The following is a 22,376-nucleotide window of genomic DNA, read 5'->3' as shown; positions in this document are numbered from 1 at the left end:
TAATCTGTGTATAAAATAAGTATTTCACAGTACTTGATAATAAAGAAACCATTGATCCCTTGAAGGCCCAAGTCAGGAGCATGATGGATGATTCAATACCAACCACTTTCAAGAAACCCCTTTCAACACCCTCCAGGACAAATAACACACTTAATTGGTAATGGACACAAAATGCTGGAGTAACTCAGCGAGTCAGGCAGCATTTTCCTTCCTACACATTTTATCTGCTCCACTGCGAAAGCTCCTCAAGGTTTGCCTACTTTGAAGAAGTTTTCTTCCTTCCTAATTGGCACTCTTTTAACCTTCTTAACCATTCATTCCATTCACCAGTCGTGCATAATGACCACAATGTATTCAATTTATAAAATGCACTACCGTTATTTGTCTAAGTTATTTCAACAGCATCTCCCAAACTAGCAACAGCTAATACCACCCTCAGGTTCCCTCCAAATTGCAAGTAATCCTAACCTGGAAATATGTTATCAATAGTTCATCATTGGGTCTAAGCACAGTATTCACCTAAATGACTGGAATTATTTAAGACTGCTCACCATCCATCACCTTCTCAATTAATGATGGACAATGAATGCTGGCCTTACCACTGAAACTGATATCCCAAAAAATGAATTAAAAAAATAAAATTAAAGGAGCTCATACTTCTCATGTTTTCAGTTCAGACAAAAAATCATTGGCCCTACAATTGACTCTTTTTCTCTCTCAAGATGCTGCCTTCATCTGCTAACACCTTTTGCTTTCCTTTTGGATTTCAGTATCTGCAATTTTCTTGCTCGAGTTACTATTTATGGTCCAGTTGAGTTTCCAGTCAATTGTGAGCCACAGAATAACACCAGTGGGGAACTCGGTAAATATTTTCCATTTGGCTGTATGCTGAGATTAAAACATTCAGACATAACTAACAAATTAAATTTTAACAAAACTATTATGATTTTGAAAGTAATTTGGATTGTATGCAAAGCAGATATTCTACTTCAAACTGTAACACAAATTGACCTTTATAAAATTGAAGACACAGCTAAGCTTTGAAAGAATATAAGAATATAACAATGATTAAGGTGCAAGGGAAATCAAAAGCCATAAGCATGCTGAAATATATGCAGGCAAACATCAGGAAACCAGGACTATTGTCAACAGCTAGACTGACTTCTCAGTGTGGTTGAAGACCTACATCTCTGCAAACTTTAAGACAGTGGTTGGTTAAACTGAAAAGCTACACATAGTTACCACAAACAAAATGCACGCATGCCAGCTACATTTTAATAGCAAAGCTTAATTGGTTCAGCTACTTGCAATAATCACAATTAGTGCTAGGGAGATGCTCTGAATATTCAAATGTAGAGAATATTTTTCAGGTGAGATCGCTCAAATCAACTGCATGAAACTATTGAACAAGTATAACAGAGAGAAATGTTTAGTGCTTACTTAAGGGGCAGAACTGAAACCTGAACTACACATGTCTAACTTCCTGTTAAAATTCCAGCTGTAGAAAAGAAGCAATTTCTTGTACAAATAAAGAGAACCAGAGGAAAAATAAATTCCTTGAAACTAATTCACCAATTATTGAGATTTACGAGGATGCTGCCAGGAACAGAAAGTTTTAGCTACGAGGAAAGCTTGGAAAAGCTAGGGTTGTTTTCTTTGGAACAGAGGAGGCTGAGGAGAGACTTTAATAATGTGTATGAAATTATTTGAGGGGCCTAGACAGAGTAAATAGGAAGAACCTATTTCCCTTAGCCAAGGTCTCCAACACCAAAGATTTTAAAGTAATTGTATAAAGGATTAAATGGTCGGTGAGAAAAAAATATTTCCATCTCGAGCGTGGCAGGGATCTGAAATTTACTACCTGAAAGGGTGGCAGAGGCAGAAACCCTCATTGTATTTTTAAAAATATCCTGGAATTCTTCAAGAATGATAACCTGCAGAGGTACAGACCAATTTCTCTGGAAGGCAGGATCAGGCTGCACATCTATTTTCTGACTATCACAAACATGACGAATCCTATTAATCTCTGATTGGAACACCAAATATGTCATACTGCAAATTAATTTCATCACTTGGTTGGGAATAAGGGAGCCAACAGGTCAGACTTTAATAGAGTTTCAAGATTGATCGTGGTGTTCAGTTACCCAACCTTCACATGTAATACAACACAATGGGAAACCGAATTTAGCAAATTCTCCACATTATGCTGGAAAAAACTAAAATATCTGAAGAAATATGCAGGCTTTTTGCTGCTGAGTTCCATTGGCATTTTGCCCACTTCAGACTTTCAACTACAGCTTATGGGGAAAGAATGGAACTGAATAAATCAGGAACATATATCAATGGGCAATAACTTAACCCACCTCACCATGACTTACCCACTTTTTAAGTTTTGTTAGTTATCTTGTACAATTTCAATAAATTACAATTAACCTGCTTTACTAACACCCCCCCCCCCCCCCCCCATTTTGTCGACCCCCACCACGTATCAATTTATTTAAAACCAGCAATGGATGGATTTAAAGTAGTTTCAGTTGCTGATCCAGTATTATTTTTGCGTTTTAATCATTGGCAACACACTAATTTACTCAATTTTGGGTGTGAATATTTAGTGAATCAGCAAATCAGTGCTTCTAATTCCACATCTTTAGGGTTAAGATGGAACGTTTATTCAGAGTGCTCTACATCTTTATAAAGAATCACATATTGATTTTTAGGAAAATAGTTTTCCTGCAGATTCTACAACATAACACTAGCACAGAAAAAATGCAAGCTAGATCAGTTAGCTTTGACTCTGGAGTGGTTCTCAGACTGGGGTGACCACAATTATTCATTGTAGAAGCCAGTCCAGAGTGTACAGTTACACTTAGCAGAAGACAATGTTATGGAATCTCCAACTTCCAGTTAGACAGATTATAGTTCAATCTAAATAATGGAAATGTGCCATTCCTTTTGTGGTATACCAGAATATGGTGCAGTGGGACTTGAATCCAATAACAGATGACCCAGGTGCAAAACAGAAAAATATGTCAAAATGACAACTCTCATGAGCTTCCCTTTAAAGTGTAGTGCTAACTGAATTTTTCAATCAGTTGCACAGGGAACAAATATTGCTCCACTGTTGTAGATAATGAAGATCCTTCAATGTTCTGCAACTATGTGAAAATCTGGTTATGCATTCCTTGCATTCTTTTTTTAAATATTTACTCGATCTCTGATTGTCTTTAGCCATTTTTTGCATCTAATTTGCCACTTCCTTGAATGCAATGTTAAGATAAAAACACGAAGTGTAGGAGTAACTCAGCGAATCAGGTAGCATCTGTGGAGGGCATGGATAAGCGATGTTTCAGGTTGGAACCCTTCTTGGCATGAAATGTTGCCTATCCATTCCCTCCACTTATGCTTCCTGACCCACTGAGTTTCTCCCGCACTCTGTGTTGTGCCTAAGATTCCAGCATCTGCAGTTCCTTGTGTCTCCGCAATGTTTAGATATTCAGTTTCACTTGCTCTACAGCAGCCATTAGAGACAGTAATAAAGCAAAGTTCATTGTACGCTGTGCTTTTATGCACATTGGCCTTCTGCCATTCAGAAAAGGAAGGAATTGCAGACGATATTGCAGACAGATAGTAAAATTACTCACTGCTTCTCCCCTTTCAGTCATTGGTAGTTAGAATCTGAGTCCTGTAGCAAGGCATGCATGCACGTTAGGGAGGGTTTGAAAAGCACACTGAACTTAAATGACTTCAGCCAAGGCAGAGTAAACAACAACCAGAATTAGCCTAATCTTCTCCATTTTAGGAGAGGGCCCGTTGGAGATTTGATTTAGTCATTATAACATCTTGATTGGTTGACCATGTACAGTTATTGATCAATACACCCAAAATTAAATATCACAATTTTATATTTTGATTATCGTACACAGATTGACCACATGAAAGAGACAGTAACAACTAAAGAGTATTGTTTCATGGGTTGTTAGCTTTAGAAAAGAACAGGAAACAGGAGAAGACTTAAAAATAGGTTGTGTTGAAAAGAGGGATTGGCAGGAGGGTGGCAAGGGGAGGAAACAAAATTGCCCAGCTGCTTTATGTCAAGACAAATAGTTTGAGTTGAAACATCACATCTCTCTCCCTTGGCAGGTAGTCAAGCTTCTTTCATCACTCAAAGTATCTCTTGGCACTTAGAAATGCACAGATACAATTTGCAGAAGTTTGCACTCTACAAAGGTTAAGATCATTAATGTCAGTCGAACTTTTTTCACTTAAATTGTGATTGTGAATAATCAATGTATAAAACTACCCAATTTCTAATTTTGAATAGCATATGTTAGCAGTGAACAAAGAAAACTCATACAACTTTTGCTTTCTGAACCAGCAACGGGAAAATTTTACTCCTAATTCTACTTCACAAGAGTATAATTGAATAACATTAACTTGTTTACACAGTTCCCAATTAAGGGAACAGCAGGAAATCAACTGAATAAGACTTAAGTGCCAACCCATAATTAGCTTGAAAGAAACATCCCTTGGAGTTTGTGCTGTAAAATGTGCACTTATAAAGTGAACAACTTTAGTACTTTTAGTAACCCTCTAGCAGTTTTACACAATTCATTTTTATGCTGATAGATTAGCATGATGTTTATGCGAATTTTTATTGTGATAGATGATCAGCTATGTTATGTTCAATGGCAGGGTGGGCACAACAAACCAAATGGTGATTCCAGCTCCTATTATACACTCCTCTCTGCATATCCTCCAGCTACCTAGTTGAAATCAATGTGAAACCTTTATACCAAGCCGACTTAAATAAAATGTTCCCGATTCCTTCTCATTCCATTAGTCTCCCCTCCTACTTAAGCCTGTCCTACTGTACGAGGTAATTCGGAGAATGTCTGTAGCGGCTCGTAATGCTAACGGTACGTACTCGGGAAATCCGGTAAACTCGTGATGTTTTTCAACACTGTGAAAAATGTCCACGAGTAAAAAAAATACTTGTGATGAAAAAAATTGTTACTTTTTACTCGTACGAGCCGCTACGAGACATCCACTAAGTCCTACGTACCCGCTACGGACATTCTCCGAGTTTGAATCAGGGGAAAACTCGGGAGAACTCTTGAATTACCTCGTACAGTGGGACAGGCCCTTTAGGAGTTACTAATCCAAAATTCCCTCCATTCCCTTCCCAGCATAAGTCTACAGAATGTGTTCCACCTTTGGAATAATTTCATGCTAAGCGTATTCTCAATGTAGATTTTCAATATGCATTGGCATAAAGAACATATTTGTTTTAGAATATATTTGTTTAATCAGTTTTGTAATCCGCAGCATGTAAATTACATATTTGTTCAAGTTGCTACACTGTAAGTGAGTGATAGAAATTTCAAAGAAATTATGAGAAGTTAAAGCACAATTGTCAATATCCAAACATTAGCAGTCTTAAATGTTTCTGACCACAATTTTCTTCTTCAGCAATCCCTTGGGATCAATGATGACTTGCTTCCATACTGGTTTTGTGGGTTCTAGGATGGCTAATGAGGTTGATTTGAGAAGAGCAGACTCTTCGACAGAGAGGCCAGGAGGTGGCTGACAAGGCAAGCAAGTAGTTAGGTAATTAGTGAGGTGCGGCACTCCTTCCACCAACGATGCACTGCTTCTCTTTGTTCCTGATGCCTGCATATGCTCTCTCTACTTTGAGCAGGCGTCAGCAAAAGCTTCCAGGAGTCATTCGGGATGTTGGACTTCTTCTTGAAGTGCATCCCTAAATATTTTTCGCTGTCTGCCAGATAACCTCCTCTCATGAAAGAGCCTGGAATTGACTGTCTGTTTTGAGACTCTGGTATTGGGCACCTGATCAACATGATCTGCCCAATCCTCACCTAGTTACTCAAGTCTCAACAAATTGGATTAAAGGCACGGTGGGAGAGGCATCAGAATGGATATTTTTCTTAATATCACCCAGAAATCACCTTCTTATTGATGCTCAGCTATGCGCAATCACCGAAAGAAAACTCATGCACCCTGCTTGATGGCCTGAATAACCATTCTTTCCTTATCTTGCAGTCTTCAGGTTTGCAATTTAATAACAGGAACTGCAACTTACATTTCAGCTAAGGTAAGATAAGGTAAGGTATAAAATTCTCCAGGTAATTTTCGAACAATGGGACTAAATTTCAATATAATGAATGGAGCTTGCAGATTATTAACATGATTTTATTGACCTCTTAATCAACTGTGTGGAGTTCCCCCGTAACCATCTGTGCTTCCCAGATACTCCTGTTTATTCCCACATCCCAAGGATGTGCTGGCTGGTTCGTTAATTGGTCGCTGCAAATTGAACTTTGGGTAATTGGGGAATCAAAGTGAAGTTCATGTATATGTGAAAGAGAATAGATTATAGTACACAGTGTACTGATAGTGCACTTCCCGGTATCCATTGTGATCCTCTGTGTGAAAGATGTGCATATGCATGGACATGCAAAATAGCATGCAATGGTAAACAGGCTTTACTTGCACAAATTCTTACCATACATTACTAAACATGTCTTAACTAGAGAATTGAGACCTACAGAGCATACAATACATCCATCTGCTTCAGATAGATTACTTCAATTCTTAACAGCTCCTCAGCTCCTACCCAGTTCATTTCCTTGACCCCTTTCCATCTCCCCAACGATCATTCACACTAAGATCATCTTGGATTCTCTGGTCCTCTTCCAATCAATGCACTCCCATACACCTGCAAAGAGCATTTGCATTCAATACCTATGTGGAAGGAGTACTTACGCAACTAATTCAACTCTATTAACACAAACATTCACACGAGGATGAATTGTGATCTTCTTTCTGAAATTATACATTACTAACAGTTAAAATGTTTTACACTCCTCTCTGCACTGTACTCCACACCGACTGAAACGCATAAGAAACCCTTTCAAATCGATAGCGTTACATGAAAGAAAATAGCATTTTATCAAAAGAAAAGCAGATGCACAAATGTACTAAGAATGGAGTTTATAAACACTGATATTCCTTTGTAGTTGATGCAGCTTAAGTGTGAAGCAAAATTCAGAAACAAACCATCAGACAAAATAATAAACATTTTTTTCTCTAAAAGTCAATTTGGCTAATTGTGTGCCTCTAATTATGGATCACTTTTGCTGCCACGGGCACTCTTATCTACTTGCTGATAGAGTAAACCAATGACAGGTTAATACATCTGTGCAGCCAGGGCTCTCACAACTTTTTTTCTCTGTTGTCAGCCAGGCAACCTTGGCAGCTTTATAGGTTACCAAATGACAGTTCAGGTGGTCATCTAAGACGGCTTGTAGGACGCGTGCGATAATGTGCTCGGACGAAATGCGTAGTTACCAGTCGGAATTATGCTCAATAAAATTTACATATTATTTCTGCTTCAAATAAAGTCACTAACTAAACATATTCACCAATCAAGACATGATATATACCACAATGACATGCAGCAAAATTATAATACAGTATATCAACTCTTTTTACACATTGCAATGAATGCAATTTCTATTATTTCTTTCCACTTCCAAACAAAAATGTGGTTGGATTATTCAGCGTACGATTAATCTCGGCGAGACCAAGCTCAGGCTTAGCGATCGCTTCGCACAACACCTCCACTCAGTTCGCAATAACCAACCTGATCTCCCGGTGGCTCAGCACTTCAACTCCCCCTCTCATTCCGAATCGGACCTTTCTGTCCTGGGCCTCCTCCATGGCCAGAGTGAGGTCCACCGTAAATTGGAGGAGCAGCACCTCATGCTTCGCTTGGGCAGTTCACACCCTAGCGGTATGAACATTGACTTCTCCAATTTCAGGTAGTTCCTGCTTTCACCTCCCCTTCCTAGCTCTCCCTCAGCCCACTGTCTCCGCCTCTTCCTTTCTTCTTCCCATCCCCCCCACCCTCATATCAGTCTGAAGAAGGGTCTCGACCCGAAACGTCACCTATTTCCTTTGTTCCTTAGATGTTGCCTCACCCGCTGAGTTTCTCCAGCTTTTTTGTCTACCCATTCGCCAAGTTCTGTTATCCCACTTTCCTCACCCACTCCCTACACAATATGGGCAATTTTACAGAGACAAGTTAACCTACAAAGCTAATGCGTCTTTGGGATGTGGGAGGGACCCCACAGGCTTGCAGGGAGAATGTGCAAATACAACACAGACAGTGCCCGAAGACAGGATCAAACACAGATCTCTGGCGTGTGAGGCAGCAAGTCTACCAGCTGTGCCACTATATTTTATTTACCAACTCACAAAAAATTATACGTTGTTAACTTTGGTTGCTAAAAAACAGAAACTATCCATTTTCAGTCTTAAATCTCTAATTAAGTCAAGCTATGTCCCCCTTTACAGCTACTGTATGTTTTAATTCAGTTCAAGACTATGGGGCAGTACATTGGCCATAAAGTTGCTGCCTAAAAGTGCCAGAGACCCAGAATTGATCCTGAATATGGGTGCTGTCTGTATGGAGTTTGCTCCTTTTCCCTTTGATTGCATGAGTTTTCTCCGGGTGCTCTTGTTTCCTTCCACATTCCAAAGGTGTGCAGGAACCTATTTCAGACCCAACCCAAAACGTAATATTTTCCTTTTGTCCAGAGATTCTGTCTGACCTGTTGAGTTACTCCAGCTTTTTGTGTCTATCTTCAGTTTAAACTAGCATCTGCAGTTCCTTATGGCTCCTATTCCTTGAGACCTTATGACATAATTAACTGTGTCACACACACATGACAAACCACAGCAAAAGCAGGTAAAAGCATGGAAATAACAAATAACTACAAATGCTGGTTTACCAAAGAAAGACACAAAATGCTGGAGTAACTCAGTGAAAGAAGAGCATGAAGATCCTGACCCGAAACATCACCTATCCATGTTCTCCAGAGATGCTGCCTGACCCACTGAGTTACCCCAGCATTTTGAGTCATTCTAAAAGCATGAAAATGTTTCCAGCATGCTGAAGTGAATGGATAATAGGAACACAACACACATCTCACAGAAAAAGTCAATCCTTGTCATTTAAGCAAATCGTGCCTCCATCTATTATTGAAGGGGAAACAGCCCAGTAATCTCCATTCTGGCAGCCATCAATACTGCTGCCCTCTTCCTCTTCCTGCTGTGGGACAGTTCTCCATGCACTGATCATCCTTCAGTGTAATGTATTAGTGTCCATTATTCATCCATGAACTTTAGCTATCAATTGATCTGCAGTAGACATCACAACTGAGGCAATCCTATCCTCATCTGATATCCATCATTATTGAGCAAAACATCCCCCACCCCTACCCCCATGAATGTAAGAATGCTACCACAAGTCATAACATATCCAGCCCTAGTTTACCAGAGGTCAAGTAACCTGACTCCATGAGGGCCAAACCTGGACGATTCCTGATCATTACTTAAACAAAGAAGGAATGTACTACTCTAACTCCTAATATAAACTAATGGTTGGATGATTTACCCGGTGTGTGCCAATTTAAGAGCATTGAGCTGAATCACACAGACTGCGGCATGCAATTCTAAAGGGAGCTGCCAGCATACAGCTATTCGAACAGCATTAAGTCCTGGACTAACCAGAATACACTGTAAACTCAAGAATTGCTAATGGATTTGGAGGGCTGGATGTGTCACTGTGTTCTTCCGCTGGACCCTACAGAGCGTTATACAGGAGTAAGATCAACTGCAGTGTGAAAGCCTTTAAATAAACTGATTTAAGTTGCAGATCCAAAGCCTAATGTTTCCCTACATTTGCAATTGCAGCAGACTTCCCTATTTCCCTAAACTATAACTGAGAGTACAAATTTATTAGAATTTACACTGGAATTGAACCCAAAAGAGAAAGCAAGACATATAGAAAAAAATCCTACAACTGAATGGATATTTAGTTTTATTTATTTTGGGTAGCTAATAATACTTCAACTATTTTTCAACCTTTGCTATTCCGGTTGTTTTTAATGTGTAACATCTGCAACATACGTACCCAATTTCACAGTTCGTTTCTGATTATAAGCTGGTCCGTGGTATTACATTCATTCTAGTTCACAGCAAGTTAGATTTGGCCACCCTGACCCCTACCCCTAACCCTAAGGGCATTCTCACATGACGCTTCACATGAATCAATCAAATTAGTACTTGTTTTGTTGTTGCAGACCCCGTTGTGGAACAAAAAAAAATTGGTAGTTAGACTTATTTAAGAGAGTAAAACTATTTCAAAAAGCATTTGTAAAGTTTTTTCCAAACCATGGAGTCAATATTCATAAGAGAACTGATGTTATCATCTTTATTCCACATAAATACTTACAGGTAGATTCCATTGTACATCTTGGAACATTAAGATGGTACATAACATTACAGCAAGCATCTTTCAGCATGAATAGTACACAGATTTTATTCATCTGTAATAATTTGCCTATTATTAATATTTAATAATAGGCAAATGTATTTTGTTTTCAAATCTATTTCAGGATACAATCTAAATTCCTCAAGAAGTTACTCAGATAATGTGTGTACTTCTCAAAACTAATTTATAAGTTTTTAAAAATACATGGATCTGCTACCCAAAATATAAAATAAGACTCTCTTTCCCCTTTTTGATTCTTTCTATGTACAGAAATGTTCTGCCCAAATATTACCATCACCATCCATTCAGCATATCATTGTATTTGACAGAAACATGGGATACAAGCTTCCATTCTCTGTTGTGCTGCTTGCTACGAGTAGATCAAAATACATATGACCAATAAATAAAATTTCCCTAGCTGCACACTAGAGTGTGCACTAATGCTGTTCTTGTATTTAACTTATTAGCCTTTTTTATGTACCCTCATATTGAAGTGCCGAAATTCAACAATCAGTGGCAAATTGAGATACACAGTTGAAAAAATGTACAAAAATAATAAGAATTTACTGTTCTCTAAAACACCTACTATTGTATGTGAAGAAAATTAATTTACGTTAAAACTATATATGTTTTCCAGTGAAAAGGAAAATAAATACTAACTGTCCTGAATGCAATGCATTCTGATTTATTAAACCTGGCTTTTATCTACAGTTGTGATTTAAAACCTTCCATGAAACACTGTCTTGTAAACAAATTAATGGAAAAAAATCTAACCTCTGGACAAATTCCACATGGGGAAAAGATCCACATTCCAATGCTTCAATGCGATTGAAGGATTGAAAAAAATAACAAGTATTTGGTGCCTTTCATGACCTCACGATGTTCAAAATAACTCTATAGTTCTGTTTGTTCACTTTTCAAATGTAGATGTATTGGGCTGGGCAACCAACCTGCGCCGAGTAAGGGCCCAGAAACAGCAAGGGCTGCTGATAAGCACAATGCTACATCAACTTAGGAACAGGCTAAGAGCTCAAGCCTACCGTCCACCTCTACCCAGCATTCTTCTTGATAATGTCCAGTCTCTGGAAAACAAGATGGATGATCTCAGGGCGCGGATTAGATTCCAGCGGGACACAAGAGACTGTAACATCTTTTGACTGACGGAGACATGGCTGGTGCCGGATCAAGTAATATGCCCAACCGAGTCCTTCTCTGTTTTTCATGCGGATAGAAAGGAAGAATCCGGAAAATCAAAGGGTGGAGGGATTTGCTTCATGACCAACAACAACTGGTGCAACCCTAAGAATATTAAGACGCTTTCTAGTACCTGCTCGCCGGACCTGGAACATCTGATGATATCATGCCATCCATTCTACCTTCCCCAGGAGTTCAGCTCGGTGATCATCATAGCCGTCTACATACCACCGCAGGCGGAAAACAATGCGGCACTATCGGTCCTACACGATGTCTTATGTCGGCATCAGAACTAGCATCCTGAAGCGGGCGGCTATGGTGGTGGCTGGGGATTTTAATAAGGCAAACCTCAAAAAAATCATGTCTAACTTCTGCCAACACATCACGTGTGTCACTAGGGGGGGGAAAGAACTTTGGACCACTATTACACGCCATTTAGGAACGAATACAAGGCCGTTTCTCTCCCTCCTTTTGGAAAATCTGACCACGCCGCCATTTTCCTGCTGCCGGAGTATAAACAATGGATAGTATGGGAAGCAGCAGTGACGAGGGACGTAAAGCGGTGGTCTGACCATTCAGAGGCCATGCTGCAAGATGCACTGAGTTATGTCGACTGGAATATGTTCCAATCAAGTTCCAGAGATGTCAGTGAGTTTGCAGAAACGGTCATGGACTTCAAAGCAACAATAGCCGACAACATTGTCCCCACGGTAAGGGTTAGCCTCTTTCCTAACCGAAAACCCTGGGTGGACAGGTCCATTCGCGTTGCTTTGAATGTTCGCACCGCTGCTTACAACTCCGGACTGGCATCCGGTAACGTGGAGGACTACAAGGCAGAGTCCTATAGACTGCGAAGGTCGGTGATGGACGCAAAAAGGAGGTACAGGGACGGGATGGAGTTGCAGATGGAGTAGCAGGACACCAGGTGCCTTTGGCAGGAGCTACAGACTATAACAAATTACCAAAGCAGCCCCCCTCAACCGGGAATGCCAGCTCCTCCTTAGCTGATGACCTTAACTTTTTCTATGCACGATTTGAGGCGGGAAACAACACCTCTAGCTCCCCAGCTAACAACAACACTGTCAGCGCGCTGGCTAGCAAGGCTGGAGTGAGGCACACCGCTGGGGATGTGCACACATACTTGGTGTCCGAGCACGAAGTGAGGAGGGCTCTGACGCGTGTGAACACGAGGAAAGCTGTAGGCCCAGACGGTATATCTGGGTGAGTACTAAAGTCTTGTGCTAATCAGCTAGCTTCAGTGTTCACCACAACATTCAACGTCTCCCTGGCCAAGTCCGTGATCCCTGCCTGCTTGAAGAGATCCACTATTGTACCAGTGCCGAAGAATGCAGGGAGATAACCGCTTTCAAAACAAACCCTCCCGCACGCCGAGGCCGGGAGGAGGGAGGGTGGAATAAAGTCACTAACTAAACATATTCACCAATGAAGACATGATTGGCCCCGCACCTTCCAGTTGGCTGGCGGAGGAGGGGAGGCAGTGGCAAGGAGATCCTAACTGCCTCCCCATTTGGCAGCTAAACTTGGCGGCAGACAGGGATGGCCAAAGCAGCGGGTCGATGATGCCGGTAATGTCTGAGGGAGGCGCTGACCTTCCTTCCTCTCCACCTCCCCCCTCTCCCTCTCGCTCTCTCTCTTGTACGCCCCCCTCCTCTCCATCCTGCACTGATCCCCATTCCCGCCTCTATTCAGCCCTCATTGACATCCCGTGCTCCCATCTCCATCTAACGCCTCCAATCTATTCATCCTGCACTGATCACCCTACCACCTCGCATTGATTCTCCTGCCACCCCTCATCCATCCTACACTGCGCCCCCCCATTCCTCCTGTACTGATCAACCCATTCATCCTCTACAGACCTCCCCTCCAATTATCCTGCACCGATCCCCCCCCATCCATCCTGTGGTGAACCCCCCCATTCATCTTTTACTGAACACCCCATTCATCCTGTACTGATCCCTCTCCTGTACTGATCCCCCATTCATCGTGCACTGATCCCCCATCCATCCTGTAGTGATCCGCCCATTCCTACTGCACAGATCCCCCCCCCCCCCCATCCATTCCGTACAGATCCCCCCCCATTCAACCCCACTGACCCCCCCCACCCCCCCCCCCCTCAACCCACCCCCCCCCCCCCCCCCGTGCTCTCCCCTCACAATTATACCTACTCCAACCAACACACTAATTCTCCTGCCTCAATCCATCCATTCCGCACTGATTGCCTTCTCAACCACCCCCCCCCCCCCCCCCCCGCCATCCCCCCATCCCGCCACTGATTCACCCCCCCCCCCCCCCCCCCCCCCCCGGACTCCATTGTGCTGGAAATGTCTTCAGAGCGAACATTGATTATGTTTGATAACAGATTGCAATCAAATGTGTTTTAATTCCCAATGTTATTATTTGTTTTAATCCATAGAGATGGATTAATTAAATTGTGAACACGTGAAACATTAAAACCGCAGTGTTCGATTGTCACTGCTGCCATTGACACGTTATTACAGAGTTCATTTTAACAGCAAATCAATGCTCTTAATATGTATCCGTATCAGTACTGTAGTTATTTAATGTGCAACATTCACAACTATATGTTGGATTTATACAGGTTTTACTTCCAGTCAGTCGTATACATCACAAATTGAAATTTTAACGTTAATTCTGAAGTGGGAATGATGGAAACAGCATTTATCAATAATTTAAAATCTGGTGCGTACAAACTGGGTATCTTCATTGCTGTTCACAACAGATACATCTATTCTGAATGTCCCGTAATGTGGCGTCTTGACACCTTTAAACATATTGCCAAAAGAACATTTGCTGCAGTTATGTCCTTTGGCCATCTCTTGTCAGTTAGTGTAATGTTTAGCCTGTCAGATGTGTATAGTCGGTTTTAACGGCTATTATCATAAAATGCCTTTAGAAATTTCCTTTCAACTTGTATATTTTGTTATGGATAAATTATGTGGGAAGCGAGAGTGTTTCTGTACCAATAGCAATAATGACCCATGCTATGGCCATGTCATGATAATTTTCGGTCCTTCCCAGAAAACATGCTTGCATCAATCTGTAGTGTGCATGGTTAAGCATATACAGAGGCTTGCAAAGGTATTCATACCCCTTGAACTTTTCCACATTTTGTCACGTTACAACCACAAACATAAATGTATTTTATTGGGATTTTATGTGATAGACCAACACAAAGTGGCGCATAATTGTGAAGTGGAAGGAAAATTATACATGGTTTTCAAATTTTTTTACAAATAAAAACTGAAAAGTGTGACGTGCAAAAGTAGTCAGCCCCCTTTACTCTGATACCCCTAAATAAAATCCAGTGCAACCAATTGCCTTCAGAAGTCACCTAATTAGTAAATAGAGTCCACTTGTGTGTAATCTAATCTCAGTATAAATACAGCAGTTCTGTGAAGGCCTCAGAGGTTTGTTAGAGAACATTCGTGAACAAACAGCATCATGAAGCCCAAGGAACACACCAGACAGGTCAAGGATAAAGTTGTGGAGAAGTTTAAAGCAGGGTTAGGTTATAAAAAAAATATCCCAAGCTTTGAACATCTCACGGAGCACTGTTCAATCCATCATCCGAAAATGGAAAGAGTATGGCACAACTGCAAACCTACCAAGACATGGCCGTCCACCTAAACTGACAGGCCGGGCAAGGAGACCATTGATCAGAGAAGCAGCCAAGAGGCCCATGGTAACTCTGGAGGAGCTGCAGAGATCCACAGCTCAGGTGGGAGAATCTGTCCACAGGACAACTATTAGTCATGCACTCCACAAATCGGGCCTTTATGGAAGAGTGGCAAGAAGAAAGCCATTGTTGAAAAAAAGCCATAAGAAGTCCTGTTTGCAGTTTGCCCCTAGCCATGTGGGGGACACAGCAAACATGTGGAGGAAGGTGCTCTGGTCAGATGAGACCAAAATTGAAGTTTTTGGCATAAATGCAAAATGCTATGTGTGGCGGAAAACTAACACTGCACATCACCCTGAACACACCATCCCCACTGTGAAACATGGTGGTGGCAGCATCATGCTGTGGGGATGCTTTTCTTCAGCAGGGACAGGGAAGCTGATCAGAGTTGATGGGAAGATGGATGGAGCCAAATACAGGGCAATCTTGGAAGAAAACCTGTTAGAGTCTGCAAAAGACTTGAGGCTGGGGCGGAGGTTCACCTTCCAGTAGGACAACGACCCTAAACAACTACAATGGAAATGTTTAGATCAAAGCATATTCATGTGTTAGAATGGCCCAGTCAAAGTCCAGACCTAAATCCAATTGAGAATCTCTGGCAAGGCTTGAAAATTGCTGTTCACAGACGCTCTCCATCCAATCTGACTGAGCTTGAGCTATTTTGCAAATAAGAATGGGCAAAAATTTCAGTCTCTAGATGTGCAAAGCTGGTAGAGACATACCCCAAAAGACTTGCAGCTGTAATTGCAGCGAAAGGTGGTTCTACAAAGTATTGACTCAGGGGGGCTGAATACTTTTGCACGCCACACTTTTCAGTTTTTTATTTGTAAAAAAATTTAAAAACCATGTATCATTTCCCTTCCACTTCACAATTATGCACCACATTGTGTTGGTCTATCACATAAAATCCCAATAAAATACATTCACGTTTGTGGTTGTAACGTGACAAAATGTGGAAAAGTTCAATGGGTATGAAAACCTTTGCAAGCCACTGTATGTTACCATGGTCCAGGATTTATTTGCACAGGTTGATCATACGCTGAATAAACCAACCACATTTTTGTTTGGAAGTGGAAAGAAATAATAGAAATTGCATTAATTGCAATGTGTAAAAAGAGTTGAGATACTGTATTATAATTTTGCTGCATGTCATTGTGGTATATATCATGTCTTGATTGGTGAATATGTTTAGTTAGTGACTTTATTTGAAGCAGAAATATTATGTGAATGCTTCATTGAGCATAATTCCGACTGGTAACTATGCACTTCGTCCGAGCACAGTATCGCACATGTCATGCAAGCCATCTTAAATGACCACCTAAACTGTCATATGGCAACCTAAAAAGCTGCCTAGGTTGCCCGGCTGGCAACAGGGAAAAAAAGTTAAGAGAGCCCTGGAATGCCTATCCAGCCTGCTTGAATGACGACCAACCAGTAGCCCTCACCTTAGTGGTCATGAAATGCTTCAAGAAGCTGATCAATAACTACATCTGCACCTTGCTCCCTTGCACCATAGATCCGCTGCAGTTCGCATACCGTTCAAACCGATCCAATGATTCTGTCTCCCAGGTTCTGCACACCACTCTCACATTGACAGCCAGAAGGGGGGCTATGTGAGGATGCTGTTCATTGATTTTAGTTCAGCTTTCAACATAATATAACACCAGACTTGCTGATAAGCTGCTGGAACTGGGACAGAACACTCTGTGTGCCTGGGTCCTGGACTTTCTTATCGCCAGGCCCCAGGTGGTCCAGATGGGGAGACATACCTCCAACCCCCTCACCCTGAACACAGGATCCCCCCAGGGTGTGCCCTCAGCCCCCTACTGTACTCCCTGACTGTGTGGTCAGGTACAACTCCAACTCCATCATTAAGTTTGCTGATGACACTGTGGTGGTGGGCCTGATCTCTGATAACGATGAGAAGGCCTACCTAGAGGAGGTGGCTGACCTGGCACTCTGGTGTCAGAACAACAGCCTCCTCTTGAATGTCACTAAAACTAAGGAGCTGATTGTGGACTTTCGAAGGGCACAACAACCAAGGATGTACATGCCACTGGGGATAAATGGGGCTACTATGGATAGGGTGAGCAGCTTTAAATACATGGGAGTCCACACCACAGAGGATCTGATATGGACAACACACACTGCCACACTGGTGAGAAAGGCAAGGCAGCACCTTTACCACCTCAGGCAACTGAGGAAATTTAGAGTCTCTCTGAGGACCCTTCAATCCTTCTACTCTGGTGATATAGAAAGTATCCTGTACGGAAACATCTCTATCTGGTTTGGCAAGCTCTGCCCAGTATGAGAAGGCTCTGCAGAGTGGTGCGTTCGGCCGAAAGCACCACAGGAACTACACTCCCCCCCGCAGGACCTTTTCACCAGGAGGTGCAGATTTAGAGCCAGCAGGATTATGAAGGACCCTTACCACCCCAGCAATGGACTGTTCCAGCTGCTACGGTCAGGCAGGTGCCTCCGCTGTCACGTTGCGAAAACAGAGAGGATAAGATGGACTTTCTTCCCACAGACCATCAGGACTGTAAACTCTGATCTCACCAGGGCGTAAATACTGTTGTGTCTTTTTTTAATGTAAATACTGGTTCTGTTCTGTTCTGTTGTTTTGCACAATCCCGCAGGCATTGCAACTTTCATTTCACTGCACATCTTGTATGTGTATGTGACAAATAAAGTTGACTTGACAACTTACATGTTCTACACCAACTTACATGTTCCACATCCATTTTTTTTTAAACATGCACCAGTACCTCCTTCCCCTCAGAGAATAATGAGATCCCAATCAACGTGGTCCATGACCGATCCCACTCCTGCATGACTGAATACTGGAGAGACCTGGCAATTAGAGGAGCTAATCAATGTATATTGAGTAGACTCTTTTAATCACTCTCTGCTATAATATGGCAATATTTATATTTGGATATTTTCACATCTTAAAACATGGGTCATACTAAACATACTTTGTGGAGGTCCACAGGTCTTTCGGATCAACAACATTTGCAACAAGTAAACACAGCCATGCAACAAGTATACAATATAGCTGTTGCTATCCAGTGGCGCTGTTGCTAGCTGCCTCCGCCTTCAGTCCGGTATCTTTTTGTTTTTTTTGTTATGTTGAAGAGCATAGAAACATAGAAAATAGGTGCAGGAGTAGGCCATTCGGCCCTTCGAGCCTGCACCGCCATTCAATATGATCATGGCTGATCATCCAACTCAATATCCTGTACCTGCTTTCTCTCTACACCCCCTGATCCCTTTAGCCACAAGGGCCACATCTAACTCCCTCTTAAATGCAGCGCATGAACTGGCCTCAACTACATTCTGTGGCAGAGAATTCCAGAGATTCACCACTCTCTGTGTAAAAAATGTTTTTCTCATCTCAGTCCTAAAAGATTTCCCCTTTAGCCTTAAACTGTGACCCCTTGTTCTGGACTTCCCTAACATCGGGAACAATCTTCCTGCATCTAGCCTGTCCCCCCTCAATCTTCTAAATTCTAGCGAGTACAAGCCGAGTCTAGCCAGTCTTTCTTCATATGAAAGTCCTGACATCCCAGGAATCAGTCTGGTGAACCTTCTCTGTACTCCCTCTATGGCAAGAATGTCCTTCCACAGATTAGGAGACCAAAACTGTACGCAATACTCCAGGTGTGATCTCACCAAGACCCTGTACAACTGCAGTAGAACCTCCCTGCTCCTATACTCAAATTCAAATCCTTTTGCTATGAATGCTAACATACCATTCGCTTTCTTCACTGCCTGCTGCACCTGCATGCCTATTTTCAATGACTGGTGTACCATGTCACCCAGGTCTCGTTGCATCTCCCCTTCTCCTAATCTGCCACCATTCAGGTAATAGTCTACTTTCCTGTTTTTGCCAGCAAAGTGGATAACCTCACATTTATCCACATTATACTGAATCTGCCATGCATTTGCCCACTCACCCAGCCTATCCAAGTCATCTTGCAGCCTTCTAGCATCCTCCTCACAGCTAACACTGCCCCCCAGCTTCGTGTCATCCGCAAACTTGGAGATGTTGGATTCAATTCCCTCGTCTAAATCATTAATATATATTGTAAATAGCTAGGGTCCCAGCACTGAGCCTTGCGGTACCCCACTAGTCACTGCCTGCCATTCTGAAAAGGACCCATTTACTCCTACTCTTTGCTTCCTGTTTGCCAGCCAGTTCTCTATCCACATCAATACTGAATCCCCAATACCGTCTGCTTTAAGTTTGTATACTAATCTCTTATGTGGGACCTTGTCGAAAGCCTTCTGAAAGTCCAGATAACACATTCACTGGTTCTCCCTTATCCACTCTACGTTACCTACTAGATTGACGCGGCCTTTCCCGCCGGGACCGACCAGAGCTCCAGCAGCAGCGCAGCGTTGGATACATCGCGGGGCTGGCGATGCCTCACCGGGGATCGCCGTTTGGAGCCCCGGAGTGCTGGGCCTGCTGCACCGACATCGCGGAGCTGTGGTTCGCTGAGCTCCCCACGTGGGCGGCGCTGACCAACATCGCAGAGTCCTGCGACTCCACCCGGCTCGGCCTGTGGACTTCGGGAGCTGCGGACTCCAGTGGGAGGTGGTTGATCTGGAGGTCTGGACCGCTGAGGATGTTCTCCGTCGAGGTTTGGCATCGGTGTTCCATCATCCCGGCGTGAGAGCCTGAGCATCGGGCCGCCCGGGACGGCGACTGCGGGTGCTCGGGAGGCCCCGACCACGGGTGAACATCTGGGAAGATCGGTGGGGAGGCTGGCGGGACTATGGTACCTTCCTCAACTTTGGTGCCACTGTGGGGTTATGTTGTGTTGTGGACTTCTGTGTTTGTGCTTTTTTTTTTTTAAAAATATGTTTTATTTATTATTTATTTTAATGTTACTTGACTGTAAGGAAAATCCATTTTGTTGTCTCTTATGAGATAATGACAATAAATTGAATCCAATCCAATCCAATACATCAGTGCATATATCCTCACACCTGAGACTCTGGTGTAGCGATTACAAGTATTAGTTTTTGTTCATTAATTCATGTTCCAAGAACAGATTTAGGTCATTCGGCCCATCAAGTCTATTCCACCATTCAATCATGACTGATCTACCTTTCCCTCTCAGCCCCATTCTCCTGCCTTTTCCCCTTAATCCCCGACACTCTTGCTAATCAAGAATCTGTCATCTCCATCTCCACAATATCCATTGATTTGGCCTCCACAGCCATCTGTGGCAATAAATTCCACAGATGCACCACCTTCTGACTAAACAAATTCCTCCTCATCTCCTTTCTAAAGGTACGTCCTTTTATTCTGAGGCTATGGTCTCCGAGTCTAGACTCCCACTGGAAGAAACATCCTCTCCATCCCACTCTGTCCAAGTCTTTCACTAATCGATAAGTTTCAATGAGGTCCCCCCACATCTTTCTAAACTCCAACGAGTACAGGCTTAGTGCCTTCAAACGCTCGTTATATGCTAACCCAATCATTTCTGGGATTATTCTCGTAAACCTCCTCTGCACCCTCTCCAATGCCAGCACATCCCCCCTCAAATACGGGATCCAAACTGCTCACAATACCCCAAATGCAGTCAGACCAGTGCTTATAAAGCCTCAGCATTGCTTCCCTGTTTTTGTATTCTAGGCCTCTTGAAATAAATTGAATTTGCCTTCCCTGGTACCGATTCGACTCGCAAATTAACTGTTTGGAAATCCTGCACCAGCACTCCCAAGTCCCTTCGCACCTCCGATTTCTGAATTCTCACCCGATTTAGAAAATAGTCTGCATTCCTATTACCAAAATGCGTGACTGCACATTTTGTTACACTGTGCTCCATCTGCCACTTCTCAGCCCACTCTCCCAATCTGTCCAAGTCCTCTGCAGAGTCCCTGCCTTCTCCCCCACCTATCTTCATATCACCTGAAAACAGGGCCACATAGCCTTCAATTCCCTCGTAAAAATCATTGAAACACATCACAAAGAGTTGCAGCCTCAGCACCAACCCCTGCGGAACTCCACTAGTTACTGGCAGCCAACCAGAAAAAGCTCCCTTATTTGCCTTCTGCTATCCAGCCAACCTGCTATCCATGCTAGTTTCTTCCCTCCGATACCAGGGACTCTCATCTTCTTCAGCAGCCTCGTGTACTGCAACTTATCAAAGGCCTGAAAATTCAGGTAAACCACATCCGCTGACTCTCTTTTGTCTATCCTGCTGTTTACTTCCACAAAGAATTCCAGGAGGTGCGTCAGGCAATATCTCCCTTTCACAAAACCATGCTGACTGGCCTATATTATCATGTGCTTCTAAGTACTCCGAAACTTCATCCTTTATAATGGAATCTAAAATCGTACCAACCACTGAAGTCATGCTAACCAGTCTATAGTTTCCACTCTTCTGCTTCACTCCCTTCTTGAACAGCAGAGTAATATTTGCAATATTTGAACAGTAATATTTGCAATTTGTTGTCATGGTCCCCTAAACCCAGATTAGAGGCCCAGGGATGAATATTACTATTTAGAACGTGATTGCTCTGCATCCAACATTTCCATTCATTAAAATCAACTCACTTTAATCCTCACTTGTGGCTCTTTACATAAGCAATAGTGTGCACCAAAGGTACAGTTCAACATTTGAACCTACCCCCATTTATCATGGCAGGAAGCATGTGCTCTCAAGATATCTACTGGCTGACATCAATTTCTGTCCCGCATGTAGTCTCTGGAAACCCAACTAAGATCACCAACTGAGGCGGCACAATGGCGTAGAGGTTGAGCTATTGCCTTACAGCGCCATAGACTCGGGTTCGATCATGACTACGGGTGCCTATCTTTATGGAGTGTGTACATTCTCCCCATGGCCTGCAAGGTTTTCTCCGAGATCTTCAGTTTCCTCCCACATTCCAAGGACGCACGGGTTTGTAGGTTAATTGACTTGGCACAAATGTAAATTGTCCCTAGTGAGTGTAGGACTAGTGTGCGGGGATCGCTTGTCAATGCGGACTCAATGGGCAGAATGGCCTGTTTCCACGCTGTCTCTAAACTATACTAAACTAAACCAACTGTGATGCTTGAGATCGTACAAAAGATGGTTTAATTCCATT

The 22,376-nt window shown here is 42.6% G+C and overlaps 1 protein-coding gene across 1 annotated transcript in view; it reads right to left on the bottom strand.

Moving 5' to 3' along the window:
- Positions 1–22,376, bottom strand: part of tmem135 (transmembrane protein 135) — a 310,377-nt gene that overhangs the window by 99,805 nt on the left and 188,196 nt on the right. The window lies entirely within an intron of this gene.

The sequence above is a fragment of the Leucoraja erinacea genome, chromosome 6 (genome assembly GCF_028641065.1).
Source record: "Leucoraja erinacea ecotype New England chromosome 6, Leri_hhj_1, whole genome shotgun sequence".
Taxonomy (NCBI): Eukaryota; Metazoa; Chordata; class Chondrichthyes; order Rajiformes; family Rajidae; genus Leucoraja; species Leucoraja erinaceus.
Note: the sequence above shows the minus strand (reverse complement) of the source record. Positions and strands in the feature narration are given on the sequence as shown.